General features: G+C 35.7%; 1 protein-coding gene and 1 long non-coding RNA gene across 7 annotated transcripts in view; one reads left to right on the plus strand and one right to left on the minus strand.

Annotated features, from left to right (window-relative positions):
* The window catches only part of LOC143230041 (uncharacterized), a 67,573-nt gene that overhangs the window by 12,504 nt on the left and 27,178 nt on the right, over window positions 1-27,891 (minus strand). Inside the window, exon 1 of one of the 4 annotated variants that reach the window (XM_076462997.1) lies at window positions 7,463-7,830. The exons of 1 other annotated variant lie outside the window; for it this stretch is intronic. The gene's annotated coding sequence lies outside the window, so the exon portion shown is untranslated. Of the gene's footprint in view, window positions 1-1,075; window positions 1,190-3,645; window positions 4,089-7,462; window positions 7,831-27,891 lie in introns of those variants that run through there. 2 more of the 4 variants (XM_076462998.1, XM_076462999.1) reach the window with 2 other exon arrangements.
* Window positions 2,003-27,612, plus strand: LOC143230042 (uncharacterized). Of its 3 annotated transcripts, none has more exons than XR_013016197.1 (3): window positions 2,003-2,576; window positions 19,975-20,039; window positions 26,863-27,607. It is a non-coding gene; the product is annotated as an uncharacterized LOC143230042 (long non-coding RNA). The 3 variants fall into 3 exon arrangements; XR_013016198.1 differs by lacking the exon at window positions 2,003-2,576 and adding an exon at window positions 20,403-20,597 and having other exon boundaries at window positions 19,746-20,039; window positions 26,863-27,612; XR_013016199.1 differs by lacking the exon at window positions 2,003-2,576 and adding an exon at window positions 23,340-23,383 and having other exon boundaries at window positions 19,746-20,039; window positions 26,863-27,612.

Consider the following 27,891-nt stretch of genomic DNA (forward strand, 5'->3'; position numbering starts at 1 on the left):
TTTAATTAAAGGTTCCTCCTCGAAACCATTAAAAATCAATCTATATATTCATATTTATACAATGTATAATGCTCTGTATGGCACTTGATGGTGTATTACTGTTTGAAGAGGGAAGTATACAAATTTGAAATGTAAAAAGCAGTTCTTTTCTCATAAATATTAATATTATTATTATAATTATCTTAATATTTAAATAATGTACTTCACTATTTTATACTGACCTGTTCTTAATTTGTAGAACCGTAGAGTAAATGTTACCTATGTAATTAATTATTCCTGGATTATTGATACAAATCAATTGTTTTCTTAATCATATGAGGTCAGCAAAGTTGAGGCTAAACTGGATAGACGGTGTGCCCCCGACACAATTTGGGTTTTACTTCAGCCAGTACCTCAAACCATTAGGGTACATTACATGATGAACCCACCTTACGATTCGTTGGATTTTTGTATTGTGGCTTACCCTTCCTTGTGATGTATTCTTTTTTTATATATTTTTTTTTATTTTTACCTTTTCTAAATTATATGTGATTTGCTTTCTTTCGACTTTCACGTAATGATCAAACTGTAAACACCGAACCTTGGGCTTGATTACGGAGGAATAAATTAAATACAGCTCTACTATTCTGAACTTTTTACTCAACGCTAACTGGAGTTTATTACCAGGCAAAAGTACTCAGATAAATAAAAGAACGAACTTTATCCGCAGAATGTGCCTTTTATTGCTCAGTATTTGGCGTCGCGAGCGATTCATGACGTGCAAGTGCTCCAGTACAGTAGACTAGAGCATAGCCAACAGCTGATCGAACACAGTTCCTAGTGCCCTAAAACTACGTATTTTACGAAACGTAATATCTAACACATTCGAATGTGGTATAGGAATTGCGCTTTTAGTTACATTCTACACGATACGGCGAACCCATGTTTATACAACGAACATGTGTAAATGGCGCTAATAATTTATTCTTCTACAATATTTACCAAAACAGGCTGAAGGACAGAAGAACGACAACAATTATTCATCGTATATACCAAAATTATATGACAAGGAACATAACCACTAAAAATGCCTTACATATGATGTACACTTTACAAGTCTTGTCTTATTTTCGATTTGTCTTTTGCCAAAGTTACTGATGAGACCTGGAATTCCCTGGAAGCCTGTATAATTCAAGTGGTGACCTGAATGGTAGATTAAGGTTCATATTTATCTTCACTACTCTTGAATACACGTTGTTATGACAATGCATTTTCATAGATTAAAACGGCTGAGAAAACCACTAGGGGGACACTAAGCTGTCGATTGGTTATTCGCACCTATAAGTGACAGTTTTTAAAACGAAATAGGTGAACACCACTGTGTTTTCTCCTGTGAAAAAACAAACTATATATTCTAGCTTGCTAATATTAGTACTTTCAGTTCCTAATTCATACAAACTATAGACTTGTACTTTGACATCACAAATTAGTATGAACCAGTGCTGCATTCGACATACCACGTGACTCACTAAAATCTATATTTAGGTATGTTCTTTTAATATTTTCTTTTAGATTACGAAGTTAAATAATGCATAACATGAAATTTTGAGTTATAATCTACAACCTGCCAGCAAACGTACTGATTTAAACTCATAAAATAGTAGTTCCATAAAATTTTGAACACAAGTTAACAAACGCGATGACATAGCCTTTGACCCGTGACCCGTCACGAAAAGATTAATTAAAAGAAAAAAATGCATATACACATATGTCAACATGTGCACCTAAACACAGACGATTCATGTGGCTTGGTCATACAAATACAAGCATGGTGTATATACTGCGAGACAAATACGTACAGTTATAAACAATCACATATCCACACACACACACACACACACACACTAATAACAATGTGTACAACTAACATTTAAAGAAACACGCAGATAAATAAACATATCCCCACAGTAAGTGTAAAGGATTATATTTATAAATTGTATGTTCGTTTATTCGAATTCAAACGGATTCTTAAATCTTGTGTCGTAGAAACACTACGTCCTTTGGTCAATATCTTAACACCAGAAAACATATTTTCTGTTTCCGGCATATCAGGTTCTTCGGAACATAATGATCAGTGATAGCGCTGTTTATACACAAGTTTGATGCTACGCACGTGCTCTGGAATTCTTTCGTGCAAGGGCAGGCACGTTTCTCCTACACCTATCACAATATTTCCCACAGGTGGCTTGATATACATTCTTCTTGAAATGACAACGACCTTTCAAGCCCATACTCGGTGACTTCACATTTATTCTTCCCAGACTGCTTTTCTTTCCAATATTCTGACCTTGTTAAAGGAAGTTTCTACACTCACTTTAACAGATCCGATTTTCTAATTTTCTTCTTAACAAGTTTTGTGTTCTTATTACATTTCTAAGAGTACGTTTTCACTGATCAATGTATATATAATATTTCACTATATTTTAGATGTTATCGTGCGAGTATACATTTATATGCAGGAGAACCACCAGTACTCGTGTTCTTTAGATAACCCTGCTGCAGTAGAAGTATCAACGCACTCGCTTCGTTCAACTCTGGTAAGTAATTCTGTACCTCTGTATCTAAAGTCTTGAGATAGCCGCCCTGAACCGTTATCAATCCGTGCTCTTATGTATGTAAAAACGGCTCGTTTTGGGTTGAGAAAATATTATTTTACTCAGAGGAGCGATTTGTTTTGTTTTTGAATTTCGCGCAAAGCTACTCGAGGGCTATCTATGCTAGCCATCTCTAATTTAGCAGTGTAAGACTAGAGGGAAGGCAGCTAGTCATCACCATCCACCGCCAACTCTTGGGCTACTCTTTTACCAACGAATAGGGGGATTGACCGTCACGTTATAACGCCCCCACGGCTGAAAGGGCGAGCATGTTTGGCGCGACGGGGATGCGAACCCGTGACCCGCAGATTACGAGTCGCACGCCTCAACACGCTTGGCCATGTCGGGCCTAGAGGAGCGAACAACGTAAAAAATTTTCTCAACCCAAACGAACCGTTTTTACATAATATATTTTTCTCTACAAGTGGGTTTTCTCGACATCACTGCTCTTACACTGGATATCCTGACGTGAGGGAACAATGATACCACAGTTCTAGGTTCAGACTGCACTGATGCGTACATGAACAGGGTAAGGGACAAATGAACATTCTGGTAATGAAACTACAGCGTGCATTGACTGGTTCATCGTTTGATCCATTTATTACTGGTGAACGAAGTACTAATGCAACATTTACTCACGCAGTCTAACTTTATATTGAAAATATCCACGCCAGGATACAGTCACAAGAACTGGAAAAGGGGAGTGAAATTACAGGGTGGCCCCTAAGTCCCTAACCATCCATATATTTTATGTATTCTGTGTATTTGTGTGCTGTCCCTCATTCTCGCTGCATAATATTATGCGACGCCATGTTCTGCGAGACATTTTCAAGTGTAAATGGGCTTAAATCGGCCATATTTTTCTGACAAAAATAGAAAGAAATTATAATACATGCGTTATTGAATATAACATAATAACATATGGATGGGTAGGGACTTACGGACCACCCTGTAGCATATTACAGAGAATGGTAAAAGTATAGTGAAACTACTGGGCATTATATTTACCAACCTGTAGGTTCCTTTATAAGGTAATGATGATAGAATTGGTATTTGCAACTGTCACCATCCTTCTCATACAAACACAGACTGGTTCTGATCTCACGCAATGCAAGATTGGACTGGCGAGAGAACCGAACAGATGTTAGAATTCGATAAAGACCGATGTAGAAAAAAAAATGAGAACGTGTGAAACGTTTTACTTTCTGAAGAAAGTCTGTAGTCAACAGAGGATGTACCACATCTAAGACAGGCGGTATAATACACACGCTAATATCTGTCTAAAGATGGCGGGCAGATCACTAATGAAACTTGTGGTCTTCCTCATGCAAAGATTTAGTCCCGGTTTGTTTCAAGTAAGGTGTACTCCTTCTGAAGCATGACAGTGGCCTCTTTATATTTAGCTTGGTAGTTCTTGTGTCATGCAGGCACGTGCATGATTAGTGGGGTGCCGTGCACTCAAAGCGTTAGAAACGTGGGTCCTTGGTGCTCAAACAGGACAAGGAACGCAGGCTCACGATTGGATGCTACAACAAAAACTAACAACATATTCAACCAATAAGGTAAATATGCCTCGAGATGAACTTGTCTGTAAATACACTTTCGAAAAATATGGCGTTCCTATTGGTGAGTTACAGAAATAACTGAAAGCATGTTTAATCATTTTTGTGATTTTCAACACATGATGAAATAGATTCAAAATTCATACCTAAGAGACTTGTCTCGTGTATCTTGAAGTGCTAGAAGTCGACTCATACCTAAGAGACTTGTCTCGTGTGTCTTAAAGTGCTAGAAGTCGACTCATACCTAAGAGACTTGTCTCGTGTATCTTAAAGTGCTAGAAGTCGAGTCATACCTAAGAGACTTGTCTCGTGTATCTTGAAGTGCTAGAAGTCGACTCATACCTAAGAGACTTGTCTCGTGTATCTTAAAGTGCTAGAAGTCGACTGAACTTAATATTTAATTCTTAGTATTTTACATTGATAAAACATGAATAAAAAAACAAACACTTCAGAATACAGAAAGTTCCTTTTCGCAGAATACTGATTGTATGCTGTAAAATAAAATAAAAAACTTAAAAGTATAAACCTCTATCATTGGCCAGGTGGTTAGGACACTCGATTTGCAATCTGAGAGTCGCGGGTTCGAATCCCCGTTCTACGAAACATGTTCGCACTTTCGTCTGTGAGGTTGTTATTATGTAACGGTCAATAAAACTATTCCTTGGTAAAAAGTACCCCAAGAGTTGGCGGTGGGTGGTGATGACTAGCTGCCTTTCCTCCAGTCTTTCACTGCTAAATTAGGGACGGGCTAGCGCTGATAGCTATCATGCAGCTTTCGCGAAATTCAAACAAACACAAACAAGGAGTGAGCGTATCGGGAAAGGAGAAGGTCAAGAAGGTACCCGACCCTCCCAGGTCCACCCAAAGGACCTAAATACCAACAATTAGAAACGGGAGTGGTATCTGCGTGTAGCATCAAGTGAGTGAGGGTACTTTCATACATCAGTTATTATTTGAAACGTTGAGAAGTTTTCGGAAAATTATCAATACTCATCCGTTTCTACAGACGATTAACAATAAGGAATTAGCTACAGATCACACGTGTTAACACTATCAAACAGTAAAAAGGGTGTTTAGGTACGGCAGCGCAACCACCATTCATTAATACAGGTGTGTGTGCGTGTGTGAGAGAGACACGAGATTGTAACACAACTACGAAGTGTGCACGGTTTTCTCCTTGTTCCGATTTCAGAAGCCAATGATAACAAATTACTATATACAGAACTGTTTGGCTCTTATCTGTACCACGAATTGAACGACACACTACACTGGACTTCGTCTCTTTTAGACTATCTGTAATAAACTGTAAGCATTTCGTACTCTGCCAAAGTTAGAGAGGCATTTTGGTTTATTTCTTTCTCATTAGTTGGCACAAACAACAAAGGTTTTATTTTTATCTGTAAAGAACTAATAAGAAGGTATCAGACAAACCGAAAGAACAAAAAGAGTGCATTTCTGGTTACTCAAACGGGCCAAACAAGTCGCTGTAATACATTGAAGCATAACATTAAATATAACAACATCCGGTGAAATGGTGAATTTAACACACAAGCCCAGCAACCGCCAGAATGATTAACACGTAACCACAACGAGAAAGTATAACAGCAAAAGCACAACACACAACAACTGCCCGAATGATCAGCTGACAAGTGCAATACAAAATCTGTGATTGCAAAAACAAAAATGTCGAGTGAAATATCGAATAGTAGCAACAGGAGAAAAACGGCAACAGGAGATTGTAAACAGAATTTTCACGCAAAGCTACTTAAAAGTGCTATCAGCATAAGCCGCTTCAAATTTCGAACTAACAGATTATAAGAAAGGTAGGTGTTAAACGGCATCTACCGCTAACTAGTGGATGACCCTTATCCAATTTAATGGAGGGACTGGTACCATAACTCTTACAGCATACACACCTCCCCAAACTGGGAAGCGAGTTTGTTCCAGTATCAGAACGCGAATCATGAATACTCTGATTCACAGACTATTTACATTAACCACCAGATCACGCACGATCCAATAGTAATTGTAATGATGAAAATACTGCCAATAGAACAAATGAAAACAATGACTTCAAGGGCGACATATACACAGCTGATGGAAAGATGACTTTTGGATTCCAGCATTAAGAAACAAGACTAAGAGAATCACAAAAGTAATTACAGCAAAGATTAAAAACATAATACAGTATGTTACAAAGTGTTACTGTCGTTAACTTTAAGATTATGTCTACAAGAGTAGTGCAAACTACAGTAGCATACAAAAAATAGTTTTTAACAAAGTTAGGTATTTTAGCCTTCTTACCAAACGAAATAAATGTCCATGTTATTTCTCAGGGTATTATACAAACTCTGACTGTTAATAATAATCCCTAGACAAAAATGATTTATAAAAGTATCGTGAAATAATGCAGTAGATAGGAGTATGAAAATGTATCCGATAACAATGGAGATGTGAAACCCCTCAGAGATATTTAACAGGGCACCAAAACTTCATTCAGAGATATCAAATTGAAATGTTTAAAAGATACGGCTACCTTACACGTATATTATATTACACACACACACACCTCATTGAATTAGGCCTAAGATGTAGCATTGTATCGTAAAATCATCACTTCAAAGTTATCTGATCGTAATTTATGTACTTGTGGATTCTCCTATTGCACGTTTCATTGCACCTCTGGCAAAGAAAAGCTGGATCTTGAAATGATTTTCACAAACAACAAAATGCTGAGATTATTTATTTTCCTGTTCTAGCTGCATGCCATTAAACAGTGCTTAACGAAATGAGAAATACCTAACCCTTTCATGTCGCTGTCACATGCAACTACACATATGAAAAGTTGTTTACAAGATTTGTAGGAACACATTGTGCAATAAGGCTTTTTTTTCATTAAATAGTTATTTTTCTGTTCATTAGTAACGTTCTTGTGAAAGATATATTTTATTATAATTATTAACATAACTCAGCGTAAGTCAAGTGTTACATCGATTCAGTGTCGGTTCACTAACTGTTAGTTGCAAAATAACATGAGAGAGGACAAAGTTTCTCCTGGCACATGTAATTGAATGATATATAAAACAATACGGTATTTGAATTGTCGCCAAACTTTGTCTAATAGCGTCGGTAAGAGACAAGTGCGATAATCTAAGTTTCCGTCAGCGGAATCCCTGGTATCTGGAGCCCACCAACACTAGGTTATCAGAGCAAGGTACTAGTAAAATGAGGGTAAGAAAAGGTCTTCATGTCTCTGAATAAACCTACCATGAAAAGTCAGCACCCAAGAATGTGGGGTTTCGTCGTCCTTTGGCACCTCTCAGACAGTTTCATTTTCGTAAAACATAATGTCAGCGTTCTTCGCAAACCCTGTAGTCCTTATGTAAATTGGCATGTGCCCACGAGCTTCCAGACAGCTCACGATGCTCACGGATGGAACAGTATTAGTATGTAATTTGCGTATGCACGTCACACTTTTAAAGAGAAGCAACAAAAACAATACAAAAATCTAACTTTTTTTCCTTATTGTATACTAAACTAATTATTAAAAGGACTTTCCGCTGATAAGTGACTACATACATGTACGTGTATATTATACATAAACACACAAAGAGCAACACATTTCTATACGTGTACAATAAATAATAATAAAATCTCCCACAAGTACTGGCTTGTTGTTTACAAATTTTTCATGTACCCTATGCGCATGCGTTGTCTAGGTTAATCAATTTGTTTGTTTAGTGATATCCCAGTGAACACAATCATCCCACTCCTAATAATTTATGTTGAAAAATGAGAAGACTCTTGTTTGAAGACCTGCCACGTTTTCACTTTCTTTTTTAGAGGTGTATTTAAAAAATAAAAAAACACGGCGAATGAACTTTTAAAATATTTGCTCAATGTACAACAGGAATCTATTTTACAATAAATGTATTTCAAACAGTGAACATTTGATAAAACACGTCATAACCATCAGAAGTAGGAAGTTCCATGAACACGACTAAATACCATACAACACATTATTCATTAGGAATGGTTCACACTAACATTTAATAATACATTCATTATTTCACACTGGCATTAAATAATGCATTCTACGAGCTTGTTAATTCTAAGAACCCATGACTGAAAACAAAGGAAAATATTTTATATCAACTACATTACATCTGTCATATCCAATGCTGAAGAGATTTATCGTCCAACTCCAGGGCTCGTCAAGCCAGGTAGGTAACAAACAGTGATGATCTTACACGCTTCATTAAATAATCATGTGTCGTGTGTTTAATTTGGACGTAATATAAAGCCTTAGTTCAAATACATGAAAGTAAAAAGGAAATAAAGTTATGTTCAATAAATGAGTCAAAGAGGCTTAACAGTTTTATTTCTTTAACTTCCTCTGGTTGTTTGGATTAACCTTCATAAATGTTACGAGTTTACAAGTTCTATGGCTGGTTAAACTTTAACACTGACCGATCTGCTTTGCGATTTCACGTAAAACTTGACGCGTGTTTTCCGAAATACAATCAAAACATAAAACAACCGAAAGCACGTTTGTCATGGGAAAATGAAGATACTGAATTTGAAATGTAGAATAAAGTCTGCAATAATTACAACACAAGTTTTGTAACACAGATCCATGCACAAACATTTAAATAATAGCACTATATTGTATTAGTTATTGTTAAATAAAATAAACCAGACTACCATGTGTAGTTTACACTGAAGAATAAAACGAACACAGATAAAACCTGTAAAGCAATTAAACTCCAGACCACCATGTAGAACCAGCACAGCATAGGCAGATGGGAAGGATGTCTAAACATATCTCGAGCACTACACACACACACACCCTCATCTAGATGTCTAAACATATCTCGAGCACTACACACACACACCCCTCATCTAGATGTCTAAACATATCTCGAGCACTATACACACACACACACACACACCTCCTCTAGATGTCTAAACATATCACGAGCACTACACACACACACACCCCTCCTCTAGATGTCTAAACATATCTTGAGCACTACACACACACCTCCTCTAGATGTCTAAACATATCTTGAGCACTACACACACACCTCCTCTAGATGTCTAAACATATCTTGAGCACTACACACACACCTCCTCTAGATGTCTAAACATATCTTGAGCACTACACACACACACACCTCTAGATGTCTAAAACATATCTCGAGCACTACACACACACACACCTCTAGATGTCTAAAACATATCTTGAGCACTACACACACACCTCCTCTAGATGTCTAAAACATATCTTGAGCACTACACACACACCTCCTCTAGATGTCTAAACATATCTTGAGCACTACACACACACACCTCCTCTAGATGTCTAAACATATCTCGAGCACTACACACACACACACCTCCTCTAGATGTCTAAACATATCTCGAGCACTACACACACACACCTCCTCTAGATGTCTAAAACATATCTTGAGCACTACACACACACCTCTAGATGTCTAAAACATATCTTGAGCACTACACACACACCTCTAGATGTCTAAAACATATCTTGAGCACTACACACACACCCCTCTAGATGTCTAAACATATCTTGAGCACTACACACACACCTCCTCCTCTAGATGTCTAAAACATATCTTGAGCACTACACACACACACCTCTAGATGTCTAAAACATATCTTGAGCACTACACACACACCTCCTCTAGATGTCTAAAACATATCTTGAGCACTACACACACACCTCCTCTAGATGTCTAAACATATCTTGAGCACTACACACACACCTCCTCTAGATGTCTAAACATATCTTGAGCACTACACACACACACCTCCTCTAGATGTCTAAACATATCTTGAGCACTACACACACACACACCTCCTCTAGATGTCTAAACATATCTCGAGCACTATACACACACACCTCCTCTAGATGTCTAAACATATCTCGAGCACTATACACACACACCTCCTCTAGATGTCTAAACATATCTTGAGCACTACACACACACACCTCTAGATGTCTAAAACATATCTTGAGCACTACACACACACACCTCTAGATGTCTAAAACATATCTTGAGCACTACACACACACACCTCCTCTAGATGTCTAAACATATCTCGAGCACTACACACACACACCTCCTCTAGATGTCTAAACATATCTCGAGCACTACACACACACACCTCCTCTAGATGTCTAAACATATCTCGAGCACTATACACACACACCTCCTCTAGATGTCTAAACATATCTTGAGCACACACACACACACACACCCCTCCTCTAGATGTCTAAACATATCTTGAGCACTACACACACACACACCCTCTAGATGTCTAAAACATATATTGAGCACTACACATACACCCCTCTGGATGTCTAAACATATCTTGAGCACTACACACACACCTCCTCTGGATGTCTAAACATATCTTGAGCACTACACACACACACCTCTAAATGTCTAAAACATATCTTGGGCACTACACACACACCCCTCTGGATGTCTAAAACATATCTTGGGCACACACACACACCTCCTCTGGATGTCTAAAACATATCTTGAGCACTACACACACACACACACACCTCTAGATGTCTAAAACATATCTTGAGCACTACACACACACCCCTCTAGATGTCTAAAACATATCTTGAGCACTACACACACACACACACCCCTCTAGATGTCTAAAACATATCTTGAGCACTACACACACACACCTCTAGATGTCTAAAACATATCTTGAGCACTACACATACACACCTCTAGATGTCTAAAACATATCTTGAGCACTACACACACACCTCTAGATGTCTAAAACATATCTTGAGCACTACACACACACACCTCCTCTAGATGTCTAAACATATCTCGAGCACTACACACACACACCTCCTCTAGATGTCTAAACATATCTCGAGCACTACACACACACACCTCCTCTAGATGTCTAAACATATCTTGAGCACTACACACACACACCTCCTCTAGATGTCTAAACATATCTTGAGCACTACACACACACCTCCTCTGGATGTCTAAACATATCTCGGGCACTACACACACACACACCTCCTCTAGATGTCTAAACATATCTTGAGCACTACACACACACACACACACACACCTCCTCTAGATGTCTAAACATATCTTGAGCACTACACACACACACACCCCTCCTCTGGATGTCTAAACATATCTTGGGCACTACACACACACCTCCTCTGGATGTCTAAACATATCTTGAGCACTACACACACACACCCCTCTGGATGTCTAAAACATATCTTGGGCACTACACACACACACACCCTCTAGATGTCTAAAACATATCTTGAGCACACACACACCTCCTCTGGATGTCTAAAACATATCTTGAGCACTACACACACACCTCCTCTGGATGTCTAAACATATCTTGGGCACTACACACACACCTCCTCTAGATGTCTAAACATATCTTGAGCACTACACACACACCCCTCTAGATGTCTAAAACATATCTTGAGCACTACACACACACCCCTCTAGATGTCTAAAACATATCTTGAGCACTACACACACACACCTCTAGATGTCTAAAACATATCTTGAGCACTACACACACACACCTCCTCTAGATGTCTAAACATATCTTGAGCACTACACACACACACCTCCTCTAGATGTCTAAACATATCTTGAGCACTACACACACACACCTCCTCTAGATGTCTAAACATATCTCGAGCACTACACACACACCTCCTCTAGATGTCTAAACATATGAGCACTCAGGCACACACACACACACCTCCTCTAGATGTCTAAAACATATCTTGAGCACTATACACACACACCTCCTCTAGATGTCTAAAACATATCTTGAGCACTATACACACACACCTCCTCTAGATGTCTAAACATATCTTGAGCACTACACACACACCCCTCCTCTCAATGTTTACAATACCTACTGCACTTAAATATGCATTTCTGATACGATGCAACACGAGCTTCTCAAAGACACCTGGTGTTCCCATGTGTATACAACAGCAGAATGGTAACCTGGAATTCGGCCTTTAACTTGATGATCAACGGAAAGACGTTTGTAATGAACACTTTTTAACAGGAAAAATCAGAGAAATAAAAGTCAAATACAAACGAACCACTTTCAACATTGGTTCGTATTGATACATAAAAACATACTAGCTATTAAGAAACACCCCCCAAAAAAAACAAAACAACAACAACACTGTTTGTAAGTCCTACCATTCTAAAAACAGTGTTTAAGTGATTAACAAGTCAGTTTCTCAAAAAAAAAAAAAGCCATGAGGGTATTTAGGCTAAAAGTGAAGTATAGCTTAGATCAGCGTTTTCGTGAGAGGAGTCAAAAAATGGGCCGAAAACAAAGATGCTCAATTAATTTTAAATAAACACTAAGACGATAAAAATTATGTTGAATTAACTGAACGATATAGGCTGTAGAAAGTAGATATTTTTAATACAACTTTGTCAACCATCATGCTGAAGTTAAAGGTTGGGGGCTTAATTATTTACATCAAAGAGGCCTCAAAGAGCTCATAAAATGTATATTAAAGGCCTAAACGAGAAACTGATATCAGATTCGTTACTGTTAGACATTTGTTGGTTACAAGACATTTCCCGCCTCTGGGCGTGCACATCACAAACCAAATATCCTTACTCCAGTAATACGGAGACTTGACACCAACCAACGCGAAGTTTTGAATTGACTGGTTGAGGCTGAACCTAAATATATTTCACATCTCTTATTTAGAAAACCATTTCTTGGTTCCATCCCTAAACTATGAGAGACCAGTATGCAAAGGAATCACCCAATGGAAAAAAGTAAAATGTAATGAATTCTGGGCAAATGAAAGCACGCAATCTTTCAGAGCGTATAATCTCTGCACATTCTCCACTTTGTGATACAAAAAATCGTATTTATACTCTCACCTAAAACAACAAATACCACCGCATTGCACCTAGTCAATATAATGTCAGTTCTGTAGTTTGTTTGTTTTCAAATAGTATTAAAAAATCCACGCGTCTGTAGCTTGTTTTTAAATAACAAATTATTAAGTAGCAAATACTTGGTGGTGTTTAAAGTAAACTCGCATTTTGAAAAAAAGAACAGAATTATTCCAACGATCATTTAAATAAGGATAAGCTAAAAGTCTGAAGATAACTTTGTACAAACATTTTAGAAACAAAAGTAAATAATAACCATACTATTGGTCCTCTAATTGGTCATAAATCTAATCATATGCATACACAATTATCCACTCGTATGGAAAAACGCTGATAAAATGGTAGAAAATATTTAACTTTGGGTAAAATTTTAAGATATCTCAATACAAGATCCATTCTTTAACCCTAAAAGTTGACTGAAATATCAATGAATCAACAATTACTTAACCCTAAAAGTTATATTAATTTCGATACGTAATTCTTTTATCCCTCAAAAGTTTTCAGAGACGCAAACAGAAGGAGTTGTGTTTTTCTTATAGCAAAGCCACATCAAGCGATCTACTGAGCCCCCGTGGAGAATCGAACTCCTGATTTTAGCGTTGTAAATCTGTAGACTCACGGCTACGGGGCGCAAACTAACAAATAATAATTTAACCCTAAATATTTTCAGAAATTAAGAAAATTTACTTGAAACCTAAATTATGAAAAAGAAAGAAAATCGATCATCTCGAATTACAGATCATAAATATTGGATTTACTTTCAAAATGCATCATATCGAAATAAGCCTTTTTTGAAAACTTACATACTTTGTAGATTAAGCAACCGAACATACATTTCGATCTAAAATTTGCTCTATAAAGACATACGTATAACATGGTCGAAAATTCATTAAAATGTGAACATGTGTGTTTTAAACAATAACAATGCTACAATAGAAAAAAAAAATAGGGAAAATAGATATTAGTTTTGTGTCGAAAAAAAATTGTATATTATTTCTACGTTACAGTTGAAACCTAAAACAAAATTATATCAACTGAACCGATAATTAAACATTTCAACAGAATGACAGAGATACAGAATACTGAAAGACAACACATCTAGAGTAACTTTACAGTTCGACACACGATGAATCGTGGACGAATTAAACGCTGGAACTTGAATTTTTGTTTTTAATTTCTCACAGAAGATGTCGTCCATTTGAACAATCTATTGACCTGTGAGACACTTTAACAAAGGTTAGCGAATGTTGAAAGAACGTGATAACCTGTTTGTCTGATCGCACAAACCAATCTGTTGGTATCGTATGTCAGCCAGAAATGTTGCATGATGGAAGCTAATAATAATACAGCAGGTCCACGAACTATATTTCCTGGTCACAAGAACAAATCTGTCGATATTATCTATCAGCCCGAAACGTCGAATGACGAGTTTGTTTGTTTGTTTGAATTTCGCACAAAGCTACTCGAGGGCTATCTGCGCTAGCCGTCCCTAATTTAACAGTGTAAGACTAGAGGGAAGGCAGCTAGTCATCACCACCTACCGCCAACTCTTGGGCTACTCTTTTACCAACGAATAGTGAGATTGACCGTACATTATAACGACCTCACGGCTGAATGAGCGAGCAAGTTTGGTGCGACCGGGATTCGAACCCGTGACCCTCGGATTACGAGTGGAACGCCTTAACACGCTTGGCCATGCCAAACGTTACTGGAATTACGGTCAGTTCGTGCTTGACCTATATTTTCGCATACAACAAGATGGCGTGATAATGATTTTGACACTGATTTAACCACTGTGTGATTATACATTAAAATCAAGTATTTAAAACCTTTAGCTAGATATTTATACGTAAATTTATGACAAAAAATATTACATACTAGCATAAAATACCCACGGTTCCCTCATGATTCACAGAGGTCTCAGTGCACCAGTCAAGCGTCTCCATTATCTTAATTACTTCTATAATTATTTGTCTGTTACCATTTCTCGAACGTGATTTCATTCAACTCTTTATAAAATAAAATTGTTTTAAATTATCTTCTCAGATTCCTTCCTGTTTCCTCAACTCCTTTTCATTGTACGATTCGTTTTTCATTCCCCTTGTTTGTTCACGTTTCCCAAACTTAATTCAATTCTCAAGTTTTTATTTTTCTTCTCATGTTTGTATTGAAAAAAGAGTATTTGCCAGAAAAACTGCATGTTGTTCATTCAGTTGTTGTTTTGAATTAAGCACAAAGCTACACAATGGGCTACCTGTGCTCTGCCCACCACGGGTAGGAAACTCGGTTTTTAGCGTTGTAAGTCCGCAAACATACCGCTGAGCCACTGGGGGGCTGTTCATTCAGTAAGTGAGAATCAGAAAAGAATATTTTTATATAGATTCAGGGACTTAGAGCTATATAGTAAAACTACAGAGCAAAAACTGGCAAATTTTTTTTGAGTAAAATTTTAAAATAATACTCAGAATCTCCTTACTATCCATACAAAGTTTCAGGTTTATAGGTTCTTTCTTTTCAGAGCTAAGACGGTCACACACACACACACACAGTTTTTTTCATCACTATTTTATATATATGTATGTTCCCCTTCAAACTTTGTTTAACTTCATTACATTTCACTGTTTAAGTTTTTGAGTTCATTGTTTCAACAATTTGTATTCTGCCGTCTTACGAATTATTATTCGCATAATCATAGTAGTGCAATAGGTCACCAATACTTTTACGAAGTGGCAATGCAAAAGTCCGAGACTCGATTCCCCACGGAAAATAGAACAAATAATGCGTTGCGCAGATTTACGCTAAAACAATCGCCATCACTTTAAAAGAAAAGCTAAAACAATAATAAACTATGTTTCTAACAAAACTCAAGCTTTATAAAACAGTAATATTGTCTCAGTAAAACAAGCAATAATTCACATATTAATTAGTAGTTTTGTGTTTTTGTTTGTTTTTTTAAATCTGGCTTTTAACACTTGTGAATGACCTATTGTGACTCTATTCGGTACACGTTTTTATGGCAAAGAGTAATTATTACTAGCCACATATTACACAAAGACATCGATAAGATAGAACGAAAATGTGTGTGTATTAAAGGATGGAGGGAGTCGGTCTTAATGTACTTTTAGCAATACATAATTGTAACTGTTAAAAGTATTACCCATAAGAAAGATTAGCACATAGCTTTGTCTTTTCCAAAAGTTTACAAAACGGAACAAGGAAATAACCAAAATTAAGCGGATGTTAAATGTACAATAATCTAAAAACTCGAATATAAAACTTTAATTATGCAACACAAACTGTAAGAACTGCTGGGTAAATGTACACAGTATATAATGTATCAACCACACCATGTGCGCTAAATCCAGTACTGACGAGGCCTATCGCAGAATACCAGTACTCTTCTTGTTCAATATACCATAGTAACAGAGCGATTTTTAACAACACAATTTCAACAATGTTTTTGAAAGCCTAGATCAATGCTCTAATGCAAATCATATGCATACTGAACTCAAGTAATATTCTAATGTGTGAACATTTTGTTTTCAAGATACTTAAGCAATTATATATAAATATATATATGCAAATTACTAACTGTCATAGATGTCACTACCACACTATTATCGCTTTTTATGACATCTCTTACGATTTTTAAATATGATATTCCTAGACTTAAATAGCTATTATTACATTCTATTACTGTACGTAACAGCTGACTTTACGATTAAATCAATCAGTTTTAATAAGCTTCTGAATGCGGTCATTTAAATAGAACTTTGGTTCTCTGATTGGGGTCCACGAGATCTTTGCTTTCAAAATTACCATGATGCAGGACAGCACAAAAATTTCAGTGAAAATTTTATTTATTGCGTTAAATAACTACACAGTGTTCTGGTTTCTTTTGTTTGTTTGTTTTTTAAATAACAAATTGCAAAGAAATTAAAGTACAGCAGACCGTTACTTTAAAATAACTGTTAGATTGTTGTTGGAGTCCTTAGCCAGGTTGTTTAACTTCTAAACTTCAGAGTATATCACAATTAGATAAACGTAAAAATAACTTGACATAGAAATTTTAATTGTATGATAAAAAAAATACACCGAATCCCAGCAACCAGGATATGGCAAGCGACGTAGATCTATTGTTTCCCACCGCAGATCATCTACTCGTGGTCTATTTTACTTCCCTATTCCTGGTGCTTTGAGATTAAAAAAAGAAAGAAAGGGAAATATATATTATACATGATTCTCGTACTCAAAACACAAACTATTGGCGAGAGACACGCCCACTTTCCGACAGATTGATGTTAGATCGCATAAAGTAAATGGAAGCTCGTGTGCACGTGAGTGCGTAGACGGCGCACCTTTCGCGACTCCTTTTCCACGTTGTAGTTCTAATTATCCACATGGCACAAAACAAAACAAAGTAAAAAGAATAAATTAAAAAACTGACAACTAAATAAATGGGTCACCATTTGCCGGACACGATATAACAATAAAAGTGTCATTATTCGTTTGACATGTTTCAAAAGCGACCCAATGATGCCTCCACATTATATTTTGTGAATATCCATGAACAACCAATGAAACAGTTGCACAGATGTTTGAAAGACAGCAAACAGTACTATTATATTTATGCAGATTTTCATGGTTATACATTGCGTTACATTTTGTTTCTATATTGTTTCCATATCGAAGACGTTCCTGTATAATTGCAGTTGTTTCTGGCTTGGAAAATAAATAAAATAATAGCTCCAAACGTCATACAAAAAATAAGACAGTTTGTTTAAAGTTATTTATCTCCATAAGCCTAATTTATTATACCAACTTCGCATTTTTCTATTTAAACAATCGTTTAGCCAATTAACCGTATTTGTACTTGTAGACAAATGGTTCTTATTGTATTTATTTAGATGACGGTGACCCCAGTGATAAAAAATGCTTTTCATGTCTTTGTACATTTTCAGATAAAACTTTAAATTACGCGATAACTCTTTATATAATCTAGTTAACGAAGCAAAAAATGACGTATAATGTTTTCCTTCTTTCTTTTGTTAATAAATTACTAATTACGTCATTAGATGCTAATTGCATAACCCGCTTTATGGAAGGAAATATTCGACTCATTTTACTGATTAAATACTAAGTTCAAAGCCAAAAAAAAAATATTTCAAAAAACAATGTGACCAACTGCAGGTTTTTTTTTCCATTCGCCAACAAAAATCTTGAAACAAACGAGTTCACGAATACCGTCGGGCAGCTTTCAGTTACCATAACAGAAACACTTACAATAATCAAGCCTGCAAACACACATACAATAAATCATCTTTGTAGTAAGAATAGCCAATATACCGGAGCATCTCGTAGCATTTCTTTCATTGGTTCCACTGCAAGACTGCAGAGAAATTCTGCTTGATAGATAGATACAGATAGACAGCCAGATAGTGAACTTTTGTTGTTTTTTTTGGGAGGAATATCCCGTCAGGTACCTATTAGTCTTCATAGCACTTACATTGCAGACTGATGTCGCCTAGTAACAGATGTTACGCTACCATATAACAACTTCGATGTTCTATATATTATTTTTTAAACCAGGGGCGTCAACGTACATTTAATCTAAAAATACTATAACACCAGAAAGTTCAGCAGAAAGCAAACCTTAAACAGACAAAAGGTGTTTTGTTGTAGCAAAAAGGTCACCCTCTTAATATATTAACAGTTGTAATTTTATTGGTTAAAATCAAAATATTTTTCTTTCTAGTGTTTCTGAGGCTATAACAGTAATAAGTAGGAGTGACCAAGTTAATAACGTATATCAATTCTAGGCTTACATGGTTAAATATCAGTATTCAATATATAAATGTTTTGAAGATTTATTTCTATATACGTCGTCTTATTTTTTTTAAAAAGTGGGTTCTTAGAAACTTTCATAAGTTTTTTAAAATTTTTTTATTATAACACGTTGAAGTTAGAGAGTATTTAGTCTGAAACTTTCTTAGATAAATCTTGAAAGTGACGGTCGCCATGTTTCTTCTGTCCATATCACGGAAGCCGAGTCTAACTGCACAGATGGTAGAGGCAAAGATACAAATGTGATCAAATGAACTAAATAAACACCATGAATATTGTTCACAAAGAATGGACATTCAAACATAGACAGTTGGGTACTATAGCTTTGAAACACGGAATTCTCAGCAACTGTTGTTCCTCAAAAATAAGACGCACTAAGAAGAAAGGTTATAGGTTAACACACGTAAACAGACCAATTAATACACACATAACTAACTACGTTCGGCCAAAAACAGTACTCTTAGATCTTCAACTTTTAAGTTAACATACTTAAAGTACAACTTTAAAAACCGCATGTAAAACTCTCATAGGTTAAAAGGAGTTTATTCAAGGTTAGTATACGTGTCTATATTTTTGAACTAATAAACCTCAAAGCGTAAGCTGATGGTAACATGCATGCGGAAAGTTCAATTTACCCACCACTATTTTCGTTAAGCATTACTGTCCGTTTGTTCTAAAAGTACCAAGACAACCAAAACTTATCTTATTAACTATTCCAGAGACGACCAATTAGATGACGTTACGCCCTAGTAACAACCAGTAGTGTTGCGAAAAACATGAAGGCAAAAAAATGTGCTGCGTCATGAATGACGTGTGATAAGAGCATATTAAGCAAGGTCACGAGCCTGAAAGTTGTAAGATTTGCGTAACACTCTTCTTTCTGAGACCTTTAATCTCCCATCATTTTTTTGTGTCATGTGAATTGTGAATATTCAATGTCTTTGATTACAGGCGGTGCCTCAACTTCTAGAAGAAGAGAAAAAATGAAACTGATTCCTGTTGATGGGTGTTTGGAGGTGGGAAGCTTTTGATTTTTGAAAGATAATTTAAACGTTATTGTGGTTATTATTTAAAATGGGTCTAAAAGGAAAAACGTAGTGGCTTACATCATATAAATATCAACCAGCAGTCCAAACAAGGCAGTCTTTAAACCTATAGTGCCCTTCATCCTCAAGTTTAAAATCAAAGCAGATTTTGAAAAACAGTAGTTAATTAGTAATTAGGTTTAATATTATAGATTACATACCACGACAAAATTATATCCGATCGCCACAATCTTACCGTACGATATTTTTTACCTTCCTTCAGTACATTTTCCAGTCATAAACTATTAACGAAGTGACACGACAAATCAACTCTGTTTTGTTGGTTTTTTTCAGAACGTCAGATGAATGCCAAGTATATTGTACCTGATAATGCTCCAAAATTGTAAGTGCACGCGGCCACGAGATGTGATCGTCTGATCGTTTTTCATTGGAAGTTCAAGGATGGGACGTCGTCGATTGCGTGGCGTGTTCTTGGCCTCCGGTAACTCTATAGCTTCTACCCAGGGGAAAGTGGAGAAGGTGACCAAAGTAGGTTACGAAAGAAAAAAAAAGATACTGTGGTAATTACCACCCAAACCATTATATCGATGGACTAATAGGGTAAAACAGTGTTGATACTGTGGTAATTACCACCCAAACCATTATATCGATGGACTAATAGGGTAAAACAGTGTTGATACTGTGGTAATTACCACCCAAACCATTATATCGATGGACTAATAGGGTAAAACAGTGTTGATACTGTGGTAATTACCACCCAAACCATTATATCGATGGACTAATAGGGTAAAACAGTGTTGATACTGTGGTAATTACCACCCAAACCATTATATCGATGGACTAATAGGGTAAAACAGTGTTGATACTGTGGTAATTATCACCAAAACCATTATATCGATGGACTAATAAGGTAAAACAGTGTTGATACTGTGGTAACTATCACCAAAACCATTATATCGATGGACTAATAAGGTAAAACAGTGTTGATACTGTGGTAATTATCACCAAAACCATTATATCGATGGATTAATAGGGCAAAACAGTATTTAAAACTCAAGATATCCAACCGATATCGGTGAACATGTTTATTTCAACATTTTAAGAAGTAACGTCTGTATTGACAGCAGTAATTTTTACTTGTTAAGTGCATTTATTTTACGGAAAAAAAAGAAATTAACAATTGAATATTTTTTTATTTCAATTCTAAGCCACTGAGATGTTACGTTTTAAAACACCCCCATAACCACAAAAAAAAAAACACACCAACATTAGCTGGCATGTGGGTTTTTGTTTCCATAGGAAATCGTAACATTTGTGCGAATTAGTTATTTTGTGCCACTTGACAAATGTACGTTTTCTTGTCCTAATGACAAATTTCCAGTACCATTTGACGTTGATGTTGTTTTAAATTAAGTATAAAGCTCCACAATGGGCTATCTGTGCTCTGCCCACCACAGGTATCGAAACCTGGTTTGTAGCGTTGTAAGTCCGCAGACATACCGCTGAGCCACTGAGGGTTTAATATCGTTTGAACCGATAAACAAATGGTTACATTTGGTCAAGTGCATCTGTTTATCTAATTTTGCGCAAAGCTACTCGAGGGCTATAAAGTCCTTGACTCAGAAATGACAGACTAGAGAGAAGGCAACAGTTAGCATCACTCACCGCCAACTCTTGAGATACTACTTTATCGACGAACCATGGGATTAACTGTTTCATTATAAAGCTCCCACGGTTGAATGGATAAGTATTTTAAGAGTTTGAAATACGAATTCGTGAACCAATAATTGCGAACTAGACCTAAATGCAATCTGCCAATCTACTGCTTATGTATGCTGTGATTCAACATACACCTCTCTACGTTTTGATCTTCGAAGTATAAAGCATATTATGACAGTTGTAGTGTATGAACTCTTTAGTTGTATCTAAAGTGACGTAACTAAAAATATAAACCATAATTTCTCACTTCTGCATACACTTTCTTGTAAACAGACAATTAATTGTTATTAAAACAACGTAACAGTTTTTTTTATCAGTCAAAACTTTCTCATCAATGGCAGTTTTAACAACATTACTTTTTTGTAACTCCAAATATCTGCAACACCAAACACCACCAAATAGTCAGTTTCGCCGGTTTCAATGTGATGTTGTACAGGACACGATAACACTCAACGGATTTATTTATCTTACATTTTTCATACTCAGTCACTGTACAACTATGACTACTGTGTAGAATTCCACTTACAGTTGTAACATTAAAGAGCTCTCCTATTCAATAACATTGAGGAAGTTATCAGTTATTTACTGTTTGTTACGTCTTCCCTTTGAGTAGCACTGTAAATGTTTAACATTAAATGTTTGAAACCTTACATTCTCTCCTTTTACAAGTACCAATCAGAATGTGTTCTACAGATTTTAAAACATAATAATTGTTATTATTTCAAACCCATAAATTCAAATATTTATTTTTTATTGGTGCTTTCCAAAATACTGTCAGCGAGACGGTCTCGGAAAAGTGCGGGGTACGGAGATTGCAATATAGAATGCTTTATTCAAAACTTCCCTGATATCCGTCAAAGATACTTCAAAGAAGAACTTTATTACTGCAACAAATTTGTTTTTTCAGAGAAAGTAATGTAACACAGACTCAGTATTACTTAAATCATTCGGGGGTTGTCGTCAGCCAGGATTTCTTAAAATCTTCAGACCAAGTTTAAAAGTATAGAACTGCTGTTCCATGTGACTTCTCTCGAGGAGTTTGTGCTATTTGTTGACGACCGGCTACGACAATTCGTAACCATGGAAACGATTCACTTCGCCGTGTAAAGTTTGTTGACTGGTCACTAAAAAACAAACCATGGACAAAGTTAGGTCACACCTAATTAGTCAATAATAATCCGAATGCGATTTTTTTAATGAAACAATAAAATGAACCGATTCTTTAAAATATATCACGAAACTTCCTATACAACTGTTAGACTCAAAAGTGTGCGTTTCTTTCCAAATATAGCCAACAATCGTGCTAGCGTGTTAACTCGCAGATCCAAAAATATACAAGTCGCACGACATTTTTCACTTTACTTTTCATCCAATGTTTGTTATTTTGACTTTCATTTTCTTTAGAAAACTATAACAGCTGTGAATAATAATAAAAAGAAAACAGAATGTATGTTGGTGTTTTTATAATTTTAATAAGAAATGCTAATATTTTCGCACCATGAAAAAATATATGTAATTATAATTCACCAACTCGTTTCTTCATTCTTCTAGCCTTGTACAAGCAGGAAGTAACAAACATTCATCTCCTAGCAACGGTAATGACCCCTTATTATGTTTTCAACTTCTTTCTGTTTCAGCAGACCAAAATATTTTGGTCTCCCTTTCAATGTTTAATATTATGAACAGTTTCAAAATCCACAACAGTAGAAGTACTAACACACATACTAAAAATGATAACAAATGAGCATCATAAATTAATCGAACTATGTGTTTCTTAACAGGCTTATTGAAATATGGGCATATTCATTCAAATAATTACGTTTGAATAAGGATATTAGTGGTACAAGCGTATGGAATTATTTAATAATTCATTACATTTATTTCAATAGTTAACCACTTCCGATTAGGCTAGTGAAACTATTTATTATATGCGATTAATCTGAAACCAGAAGTTCAAAGTATAAAGATAATACAAATCATGTAAATTCGCGTATATTTACGATTGTTGTAAAGACCGTCAAACCATAATTACGATTCAACCACTCGCTCACATTTCTAAGCATAAAAAAAAGTCAAACATCACAAACGGTAATGTTGGATATTGTCACCAGGGGTACGTATATTATATACCAAGCCTTTTCTTTCAGAATCGCTTAAATAGGTTTAAGCAATAAGAAATCGTTACATCGATATTCCAAGCTTTTGATAACTAACTTTACGAAACAGTTGTACCGCTACAAATCACGAGACTTTTATGGGATGCGTTTTTGACTTTAATAGAGTACAAGTATGAAGGACAAACAAGGTTTGTAAGAGAATCACATTAAGATTATACACAAACTGAAAGTCAACACAAGTTCTGATTTAAGATAAAACATAAACATTAAGTTATCGGTGGCGATTAAACAGCTTTATCGTGCTTGGCTTTGGTGTATTTCAAATAACTCGACAATTGCAAGCGTGTTATAGCGAAGCTCATGAAATCCGCAATGGTTTAAAAGAAATTAAAAAAAAAAAAACATTTGTTGAAGACAAACAACTTGAGACAGATGTTTGTTTACTCTACTCGACGTTTGGGTTTGCGCCTTTTTCGAGGGTGTATGAACATCACAGATTACAACACTGATTTTAATCATATCAGCAAAACCCAATATACGAAATACAACAATATAAAACAATGGTGAAGCGTACGGATTCTTAACGTTTTACAATAAGAGACATCAAGTTTTTCACAACAGTTCACTACCCGAGTTAAAAAAAAAGACAAAAAATACGAATTTAAAATGCAAAATTCTTTAGTATGACTTAAACATACCTCAAATATACATTAAATATGAAAACACACATTAAATACACGTCCAACTACAATAACATTGAATACAACGTAAAATGAAGAATGTATATCAAACTACAACTAGAATAAATAATAATTACTTTTTGCTCTTGAATTCTTATAATTGATAATACTCATTCAGCCTGCCATTAACCTCGTTAACCCCTTGATGAACCATTCATTTAGTTGAGAAGCCCTGGGTTATAGATTACAAAATAAATATTTCAAACAAATAAGTAAATATACAAAATAAATAAAGAATAATATTAAAGGGGCCAGACATTGTATCTGTTAACGGATGGGAGTGCGGATCGAACGTTTCTCTCAAGAAAGTTCGTCACGAATTTCTGAACTTTGATTCATGTTATTAAAGAAGATAAAAGTCTTCAAACGAAACAAACATTCTTTCAACAATATTGTTAGCCAATAACAAGTCAGGTTTTAGTTCTAATGTTTTATACTGCAGATTGTTTATGCATTCCTTGTAATTTAGCTATTATGGATTTCAAATTCGAAGTGTAAAATAAATGGTACTAACAATCTATCCTGTCTTCTGCAAATCAACACCACAAAATACAGTTAATCTGAATATTATTTAAATATGCAATAAAAAGATATCTAAACTTAGAATATGAGTGTTAAAATATGACAAAAACTGGAAATCAATAGGCCTAATGCTCGTGAAAAAAAACTAATGTTCGTCTGCATTTCTTTCATATTCCTCTTCATCTATTCATAGGGATTTAAAATCAAACCAGCATTATCAGACATAGTTACTGTCCAGGTGGCTTTTATTTTAATACCATAACTTGCCAGGGCTAGATAAAGACAGAAAAAGAGAGATGGACTATTATCTTGACCTAATAATTAGGGAAAGGGGGTCGATTAACCAGTTTCTGAACATGCTTGCCCTTTCAGCCGTGTGGGAAGGTCTAATGTGATGGTCAAGCCCACTATTCGTTGCTGAATAGTGCAATTTACTAATCGATTACATTAATATAATGGATTATCCACACACGAGACTTGAACAGCCAATCTAATATTACTAGCTAGTACTCTAGAACTATAAAGTAGTAATCCGGAGTTAACAATGGTGACACAGTTGACAGTGTAATTTACTAATCGATTACAATAAATTAATGGATTATCCACACACAAGACTTGAACAGTTGGAGTAATCGATAATAGTAACTATCGGAAACACTCATTTTGGTTTATTGATAATTTATTACACTAATCAATTCAAATGTAATTTCAATTAATCGATATTCCTAAATAATCAAATATATCGATTAATCGACCAGCTGTATTCATTAGTATTCTTGCATTATATAATTGTATTCAGATGGAAAGAACACTGCATATGGAAAGTAGTGAGCTGTATCATCACAAATGTTCGGTTTTGCTCAAAAGGTACAAAAAGCAATTCAGATCTTTGGTCAGTAGTCACATGAAACAAAAAAACGACCGAAAATTATTTATATACAAACGCAGTATAACACAAATTCACTGAAAAAGTGAAAATATCCTGAATCAACTTGGTAGATCAACTGATTGTACTGCTTTCAATAACACTACGTAACAAAATGTTTACTTTTTCTTGTTCCTGGGCAGAAAGTGTTATTTTCCAATTGCTTATGTCTAAAGTAAATGGAAAAGACCTATTTTTCTCTTCAAACTTTGCTTTTGTGACCTGGGTATTGAAATTTTCAAATTTACCCACTTTTCAGAACATTCCAGGTAGATTCAGTGCTGAGTAGCTGATAGAGAATTTTCAAGAACTTTCTAGAATGTTGTAGAACTTACGCGAATTTAAGAACCTTTTAGAATTTTCTAGAACTTTTCATAGTAAAAAATAAACAGGGGCTCACCACTTCAGTTTAGTCCTAGCTGCCTAAGTGAACACACACATAGACCTATCTGATTTTATCAGAGATTGCATCAAGAAGCTGCAAGCATTATCCAGACGCATTCTGCCATGTATGTGGCCAATTTATCAAGACAAGAGCGAAAAAGTACTCGATGACAGCATCTGCTGAAATGTGTGAAGCCTACAAGGCATATTTCTGTATACCAGTCTGGGATCAATACAAACACTGGGAACCTCATTTTACCTGCAACCACTGCACACACACACAAAAAAAAAATCTAGAAAGTAAGACGAACAAATTTTGCTTGCTTAAATAGTAAGATTTTATGTTATACAAATTTTAGACCTTTTAAAATTTAAATATCTTTCAGTGCACCTCAAAAAGGAATTCAACAGTATCAAGACCTTGCTATGAGGCACAACGTCAAATGTGAGCCACTAGTGGACCTCCAGAAGGTGTTGTTCCCATCATTGCACATAAAATTGGGTCTTATGAAACAATTTGTCACAGCTCCTGATAAGGAGTCTGCAGTTTTCAAGTACCTTCGGGACTTCTTCCCTAAGCTGTTTGAGGCAAAGGTCAAAGCTGGTGTCTTCGTTGGACCGTAAATAAAGAAGATCCTGGAGTGCACAGAATTCCCCAAGAAGCTCAGTAGGAAGGAAAAAAAAAAAAAGCTAGAGGCAGCTTTGTCGCAGTGGTGCGGGGCTTCTTGGGTAATCACAAGGCCGAAAATTATGTGGAACTGGTTGAGGCTCTGGTGAAAAACTACGGCAAAATGAGCTGCAGGATGTCCCTGAAAGTCCATATCCTTGATATCCTCAACTTGATAAATTTAAGGAGAACATGTGAGCATACTCAGAGGAGCAAGGCGAGTGCTTACACCAAGATATACTGGACTTTGAACGCCGCCACTAAGGAGCGTATGACGAAAACATGATGGGAGACTATATCCGAGGGGGGGGGGTTAATATGTGAAAGTGATTTGGATTTACATTACAATCGCAAATCTCGAAAAACTACTCACTTCTAAACATTTTTGTATAACTTTAGTATAAATACATGCAAATCTTGATTCATATGTTGTTTTATTCAGACCTTATGTAAATGAAAATGTGCAAATTTTCCAGTTTTTACACAGAAAATAGGTTAATTTCTAAATTTCATTATCCAGGTTACAAAAGCAAAAAGTTTGAAGGGAATAATGGCTATTTTGTGTACACAGAAAACATAAGCAATTAAAAAAAAAACACATACTACCAAGGAACAAAATTTGTGTTACATGGTGTAGTAAGTTACCAGTGACGTACCAGAACAAGTTGCATTCCAAGGCTAATAAGGAATTTCACACCTACATTTTGGGAGAGCTGTTAAATAGTTTTAGTAGATAACAAAAACAAGT

Source organism: Tachypleus tridentatus, chromosome 10 (genome assembly GCF_004210375.1).
Source record: "Tachypleus tridentatus isolate NWPU-2018 chromosome 10, ASM421037v1, whole genome shotgun sequence".
Classification (NCBI taxonomy): Eukaryota; Metazoa; Arthropoda; class Merostomata; order Xiphosura; family Limulidae; genus Tachypleus; species Tachypleus tridentatus.